We start from the raw sequence: 8,389 nt of genomic DNA on the forward strand, positions 1-8,389 counted from the left end.
CCACAATGATGCTCATCCAGTCGCTGAGAACATGCACATCAGGAAAGATTCAGGACTGAGATTGTGGAGACAGTCTGATCCCTATGCTGTGAGGAGGAGGACGACAGTTGACTACCGGTTTCATACAAAGGAACATCAAGACTTTTATGAAACTATTTTGCTTGACAAGAAGCCCATTGTCTGTGACATGAGATGGGTTGATTGGGAATTCATCCAGGAGAATGAAGATCACTTCCCAGTAGTTTATGACAGCTTCAAAGCATGTGGAGTAGATGAGTTTGTTGGACAGAAGCTCACAAAATGGAATGATGAGCTGATCATGCAGTTTTACTCCACTGCTCACTTTTACCCATATGGGAAGATCATTTGGATGTCAGAAGGTACTAGGTACCAGTCCACAGTTGAAGAATGGGAAAAATTGATAAATGCCCCAGAAGAACATGAAGATGACTTGGATGTGTATGCCAAGAAGAAGAAGGACCACAACACTATGGCTAACATGTACAAGGAGATCCCAGATAAAGCTTTGGAGACTCACAAGCTTGGATCTGTACATTTCTTGTTGTCTGGTCTGCCTACTATCAACTAGATCCTAAGGCACACTCTGCTACCCAAGTCAGGAGATCACAAGATGATCAGAGGGCACTCTATCAACCTGCTACAACTTTTTGATGTCCCTCAGAAGTTCAAGGTCATGAGTCTGATTGTAGAGAAATCAAGAGGACTGCTGCTGACCAGAAGAGAAGCTGTGGGTATGCTCCACACATTCAGGAGCTCATCAACTCCAAGATGGGCACAGGAACATATCTGTTGGATAAGGAGCATCTACCCCTATATCCTGATTTTGAAGATAATGCTGTTGTGATGAATGAGGAGGAACCATCATCAGTTCAAGCACAGGAGAAAAGAGCCAAAGCAAAGGCTGAGAAAGCTGCCAAGATGCCAAGTGTTGAAGAGGCATCTCAGGTTTTCCTGAAGTGCAAGAAAGATCAACTTGCATATCTAATCCAGTCTACATTGAGGATTGAGAAGGGCTTGGCCACCCTGACTCAAAACCAGGAGAGCTTGGAGAGGATCATACAGACCAAATTTTATGATCTTGATCTGAAGGTAACCGAGATTCAAACAGCGGTTGAGCAGCTTCAGGAGGAAGAAGAAGAGAAGAGAGGCAAGGCAACCACAGATGCATTTCAGCGAGTGCCAAGGAGTCAGAGGTCTGCTGCCGTGCCAGTGACAGATTCTAGAGCTACAACATCAGCACCAGCAGCTACAGCTCCAGTGCCACCTCCAGCAGCCACTCCAGCAGCTCCAACTACATCAACAGATGCTTTCGTCCTTGGAGTTCTCCCTACACCACCTCCTGAAGACCAAGCCTGAGAGACGCATAGCACTATGCATATTTGAACTTTTTGGTAACTTGTTGCCAAAGGGGGAGAAATATGTATAGATCATAGGCTTCGAGAGAGTGTTTTGCGTCTTTGCCTTTGGTTGAACTTTTTATTGTGTGAGATACTTTATGTCCTTGTGTGAGATACTTGTGTGATAATGTGATTGATCATTTGCTACCTTAATGCTTGTTTAGATGATACTATCTTTTATATCCATATATGATCATTCACTTGCTTGGTGATGAGTGCATGCTTTTAATTTCTATCATTTTGAGTGCTCCACCAAAATATATGTGACATGGAACAGTAACCCATGATCCTAATCGATTGTGCATTTGCATTCAAAAGAAAATTTTAAATAATGCACAAATTTATGGGGAGCTCTTGCTTATCACATACTTCTCAAAGCGACGATGTTTTTCAATCTTATTATCATCTGTCGAAGCTTTGATCTATATGTTGTCATCAATTGCCAAAACGGGGGAGATTGAAAGTGCAACTATCCCTGGCTGGTCTTGGTAATTCCTAACAACATATAGCCCATTGAGCTAATGCTATTTCAAGATAAATATTTCAGGAAAGCTCAATGTTTGGCATGGCATGGATTAGAAAGTGGACCCCTCAAAATACTAAGAACACATGTTGGCTCAAGCTCAAGACTCTACATTTTACTTTTAGTGATCCAAGATCACACTGAGTCCATAGGAAAAGCCAATACTATTAAAAGGGGATGAGGTGTTGCTTAATGAGTTACTTGCTCAAAATGCTTAGTGATATGCTCCAAAACCCTCAACTACTTTCTCATATCCACATATGTCCCAAACCAAAAGTCAAACTCGGCCCCACCGAAATTTCCTACCTGGCGCCACCAAGTTCACTTGGCATAGCCACTGCCACAAACCCTAGTCATTTCAGTCTCACCGATAGGGATCTCGGTCTCACCGAGATGGGATTGCAACCTCTCTGTTTCCCTTCGTAACGTTTCGGTCGAACCGAGATGAGCGATCGGTCCCACCGAGATTGCAATGCAAACTCTCTGTTTGCCCTTTGTAACGTTTTGGTCTAACCGAGATGAGCGAATCGGTCCCACCGAGTTTGCCTGACCAACTCTCTGTTTGTCAATTACCAAAATCGTCCCACCGAGTTGTGTAATCAGTTTCACCGAGATTACGTTATGCCCTAACCCTAATGGAATCGGTCCCACCGAGTTGACATGTCGGTCCCACCGAAAATCCTAATGTTCACATTTTGAACTAAATCGGTCTGACCGAGTTTCATGATTCAGTACCACCGAGTTCGGTGATTTGTGTGTAACGGTTAGATTTTGTGTGGAGGCTATATATACCCCTCCACCCACCCTTCATTCGTGGAGAGAGCCATCAAAACATGCCTACACTTCCAACATATATTTTCTGAGAGAGAACCACCTACACTTGTGTTGAGGTCAAGATATTCCATTCCAACCACATAAATCTTGATCTCTAGCCTTCCCCAAGTTGCTTTCCACTCAAACCCTCTTTCCACCAAATCCAATCCTATGAGAGAGAGCTGAGTGTTGGGGAGACTATCATTTGAAGCACAAGAGCAAGGAGTTCATCATCAACACACCATCTATTACCTTTTGGAGAGTGGTGTCTCCTAGATTGGCTAGGTGTCACTTGGGAGCCTCCGTCAAGATTGTGGAGTTGAACCAAGGAGTTTATACGGGCAAGGAGATCGCCTACTTCGTGAAGATCTACCCTAGTGAGGCAAGTCTTTCATGGGCGATGGCCATGATGGGATAGACAAGGTTGCTTCTTCGTGGACCCTTCGTGGGTGGAGCCCTCCATGGACTCACACAACCGTTACTGTAACATCCCAAATTTCCAATTTGGAATGTTATACTTAGATCATTCATGCATATCATATTTTATTGCATTTCGTTTCGCGATCCTCGAAATTCTAAGCAACTCAAGGACCCACGGAGAGAGTTGGGGATTTCATCGTTTTCATATTTGAATTTTTCTCAAATATCTAAACAAGGATCATTTTGGTTTTGATTTTTTTTCTCTTCAAAAATATTTCATATTAAAAATATATGAGAGGAGATAATATGACTTCTCCAAAATAAATGAAATATTCGAGGAAAAATATTAAAATCAAATAAATAGTTTTATTTGGATTTTATTGCAATTTTATTTGAATTCGAAAAATTATGCATTTTTCAAAATTGCATTTTTAGGCCAAGAAAATGTCCATCCTGTTCTAAATATTTATATTAGACGATGAAAATTTGTTTTGGCATTTTTTTAGATTTTTATTTTATTTTCTAGAATTTTTCTGGCGAAATCTGTTTTTTAAAAAAAGTCAGCGCTCGACTGGGCCGGCGGCCCAGCCGAGCCGGGCCAAGCCCACGCCGCCCGCACCGCCTCCCTCGCGCTCGCGCCCGTGCTCGAGCCGGACTCCACCGGAGTCCGGGACGCCGCCGCCGTCCGGGTTGCCCCCGCCCCAAGCCGAGTCGCCCCCTCCCCTTTATAACCGCACCCCGCCTCGCCCCGCCTCCAGCAGCAGCAGCCGCCGCCGCGCCGCTCGCCGTAGTGCCCCGCGCCGCCGCCGCCCCGTCACGCCCCGCCTCGCCGGAGACGCCGGTCCTGATCCGATCCGTTCGTCGGTTTTTTCTTTGGTTTTAGGTAAAAAAACCCGGTTTTAAAAAAAAAAACCTAGATGCGTTTATTTTATTTTATTCGGTTCAGTTTTTCTCGGTTTAGTTATTTAGCGGACGCTCGTCCGTTCGTTCGTTACGCTATTCGTCAGTTAGCCGTAGACAGCGAACGTTCGTTCGTTAGCCTGTTCGTCTCGTTTTATTTTTTTCCAGGGTTTTTCCGCGTTTATTTTCGATCGCGATTTCTGCCCTGATCTTCGTTTTCGTTTATCTTTTCGCTCATTTATCCAAATCAGGTGAAACAAGCGCCTAGACCTTCGTCTCAAAACCCTCTTTCTGTTTAATCAACTTAAACAAGATTTTGGTACTGTAAAATTTGACTTTAGTCCAGATTAGTAAACGGATCTTGTTTCTTTCGTAGTTCGAGTTTCGTTGCTCCATTTGATTAGATTCTTTTTGCAAATCGGAGTTCTTCAGTTGAACTTTCTGGTTAGTTCTTCTTATTTGAGTTTTACCCGTGCATCTTTTCTTGAGTGCTTATGTATGCTATTGTTTGTTTGCGATAGAATTCCCGGAGTGCGAAGCGTGCTACTACGAGTCACTAGGTTTTGCGGATCGTCAGCAAGGCAAGTTCACACTTTGATCATACTCCCTTTACTACCCAATTTTTATGCATTAGCCTCAACCCTCAAACATTGCATGAGTAGGATTGATAACATGTGGGTATTGGGAAGTAGTTGATGAGGTAGGAACCTATTGCCTTTTATATTCAAACCCTGGGAGTTACTTCTACGTTATGCTCGTATTGCTCTACTAAGCTCGTAGACGTGGATTTGGGTGAGTGAATCCATGACAGATGTGAGATTGTTAATTAATGGTTAACTTAAGGTGGCAACTTTAATACACATCTGGGTGGATTGTTGGTTTTGGGCACCTGGAGAATCCAGTGTTGTCCTAGGATATCCCGGAGTACCCGTGTGATCATCCTATGGTCCGCCACCCAGGCTCAAAGGGATCGTAAGATTATTCACGCTAGAAACTTCCGTGTGCAGCCACAAGCTATTATGGGATCTAGCATAATGGAGTAATTTGCATGACCTCTTCCAGTGGTAGGCTAGCAGATGTAGGGGATGTAGGTTGGTACGGTCTACCCGGGGTTAGAGTTAATGCTTCTGAAAAACTGTGTCTCGGTCATCCGTTTCTCAAACACCATGTAGTGCGAGAAATCCAACGAAGGAGATCGAGTCTTGTGGGGAAAAGTGCGCAAACCTCTGCGGAGTGTACAAACTAATCATGATTAGCCGTGTCCCCAGTTATGGACATCTGGAGTATCTGGTTCTTGGATTATCATATGGATCTCATCACTCTAAATTTAATTTGTTGGGTTGATAATTACTTTTAATTGGCATTGAGTTGGAGGAACCTTCTCAATGTTGTTCAACTACCATGATAGTTAAATAAAACATATTCCTTTGTTGTAGGAAAAATTGGCTTTTCGCAAAACATATTAACCGCAGAGCCTCCACCAGCCATATATGCATGTAGTGATAGCATTTATTCTGTTCATTGCTCTACTGTGTTACTACGCCAGCATATTCCATGTGCTGGCCCGTTTTCGGGCTGCGACGTATCATGTTGCAGACTTTTCAGACGAAGAGTAAGGTGCGCTAGGTCATTGTCGTGCACTCAGCTATGCCGTCGGAGTTGATGGACTCACTTTATCTTCCAAGCCTTCCGCTGTTATCTTATTTAGATGGCCTTAAGCCATACTTATTGTAATAAGTTCTCTTTGGAGACTATCGATGTAATAAGTGTGTGATTGCTACTCTGTTATAAATCCTTCGAGTATTGTGTGTGTCAGCATTACCGATCCAGGGATGACACTTATGCACAGAGACTTGACCGTCTGAGGTCGGGTCGCTACAGTTACCCTTCGTGGGTTGAAGTCTCCATAAATGTGGATGTACGATAGCACCACCTATCGGAACCACGCCAAAAATCTCCGTGTCTACATTGCGTTTGCTCCCCCCAAAATCCTCCCTTTACCTTCATATGCAATTGTTTTACATTCCGCTGCTATACTCTTAGACTTGCATGTGTGGGTTGTTTACTTGACTAGTGCTAAGTTGCTAAAATCTGCCAAGACTTAAAATTGGGAAAAGGCTAGATTTTTATTTTGTCAAGTAGTCTAATCACCCCCCTCTATACATACTTTCGATCCTACACCTGGCGGTCTCTGAAGATGCGCTAGATCAGCTTTGCACGGTGTTTGACTCACCACTCTAGGAGCCGCAGCTGAGAGCGATCGCGGCGATCTTCGGTAAGGCGATACCACTAGACCTAGGAGGTGACTTGGAGAGTGCTGCACCGATCATGGTGTAGACACAGGGGGACCAGTCGACGTGGAGGCGCTCATTGCCATGTCGTACGCAGGAACGGAGTTGGCGTGTTGGAACGTGTGTGGTCTAAATGGGCCAGCAAGGAGGAAGGCTTTACGAGAATTTGTAGATTCTTTACATGTGGCGATTTATTGTATCCTAGAGACCAAACTTGAGAGGGTGGGTCAGTACATGATACTGCAATGTATGGGGCCTACCTATGATGGCTACACCTACTTACCGATGTCTGATACTAGGGAGGGATTTTCATTGCTTGGGACTCCACCAGGGTGCAATTGACAAACCATGTCAATGATACCAATTTCATCACTAGCTACGTATCCCCCATGGGAGGCATGCCATAGTGGCTGTCGGTGGTATACGGTCCTCAGGAGGACAACCAGAAAATCGAGTTTCTGCAAGAGTTGTCGGAGCGTAGATTGTTGTGCCCGGGGCCATGGTTGGTCATCGGGGATTTCAGCTTGATCCTCCATGCGGCAGATAAGAACAACTCCTTGATAGATAGGCGTATGATGAGGCGGTTCAAACATTTCATAGATGACAATGCTCTCAAGGAGCTATTCCTACATGGGCGCAATTACACGTGGAGTAACGAGCGTGAGAACCCGACGATGACTAAGATTGACTGTGCCTTTGTCTCCATTGATTGGGAGCTCGACCACCCAAACTGCCTGCTCCAGGCACTGTCCACGACAATTTCTGACCACTGTCCCCTACATCTGGCATTGGAGGAGCACATGAGGCCTAGGAGGAGATTTCGCTTCGAGAAGTTTTGGGTAAAGATGGATGGATTCATGGATGTGGTGCAAGAGGCTTGGACTTGTGATGAGGCTATTTCGGACCCATTCAAGAGGCTTGATATCCTCCTCAGGAACACGGCAAAAGATCTTGCGATTTGGGGCCAGAAGAGAATTGGTAACATCAAGATGCAAATTATCGTTGCCAACATCGTCATCTTGAGGTTTGACTGTGCCCAGGAGACTCGGTTGCTCACTGATGAGGAGAGGTTGCTCAGGAGAACCCTCAAGCAGCTCGTCCTGGGGTTTGGTTCGCTGGAGAGAACAATCACTCGCCAGAAATCTCGGATTACTTGGCTAAGGGAAGGAGATGCAAATACCCAGCTATTTCACTTGGTTGGGAATGGCAGAAGGATGAAGAACTATATCCCACCCCTCTTGGTGGATGGGCATATCATCGCAGACCAAGCTGGTAAGGAGGTGGCGTTTCATGAGGCATACAAAGAGCTCCTTGGGAAGGATGTCGTGCACGAGTTCACCTTGGACTTGGACGCCTTGACATTGCTAGGTTAGACCTATCAGAGCAGGATCAAATCTTTAGTGAGGAGGAAATTTGGACGGTGATCAAGGACATGCCCGCGGACCGAGCGCCAGGGCCGGATGGCTTCATTGGCCTTTTCTTCCAAAAGGTTTGGGAGATCATTAAGGTGGACCTAATTACGGCATTGCACAAACTATTCATTGGAAACGAGAGAGGTTTTGGTAGGCTGAACCAAGCCTTGATCACTTTGATTCCGAAAACTGAAAGCACAAGTGCTCCCTGGGTGATTTTTGGTAATTAATGTCAACATATCTCTTGTTGGACTAATATTTTTATTTAGTATATTTCAGAAAAATTCAACAAAGGCGTGGCATGGACAAGAGGATGTGGAACTCCTTCTAGATGCTAAGGACAGGAGATTGGCAAAAGCTCAAGACTCTTCATTTCTATTTTAGTGATCCAAGATCACATTGAGTCCATAGGAAAACCAATACTATTAAAAGGGGATGAGGTGTTGCTTAATGGCTTGCTTGCTCAAAGTGCTTAGTGATATGCTCCAAAGCCCTCAACCACTTCTCATTTCCACATTTGTCCCAAACCTAAAGTCAAACTCGGCCCCACCAATTTGATCTATCCGGTGCCACCAAGTTCACTTGACATAGCCACTGCCAGAAACCCTAATC

Source organism: Triticum aestivum, chromosome 7D, assembly GCF_018294505.1.
Source record: "Triticum aestivum cultivar Chinese Spring chromosome 7D, IWGSC CS RefSeq v2.1, whole genome shotgun sequence".
Classification (NCBI taxonomy): domain Eukaryota; kingdom Viridiplantae; phylum Streptophyta; class Magnoliopsida; order Poales; family Poaceae; genus Triticum; species Triticum aestivum.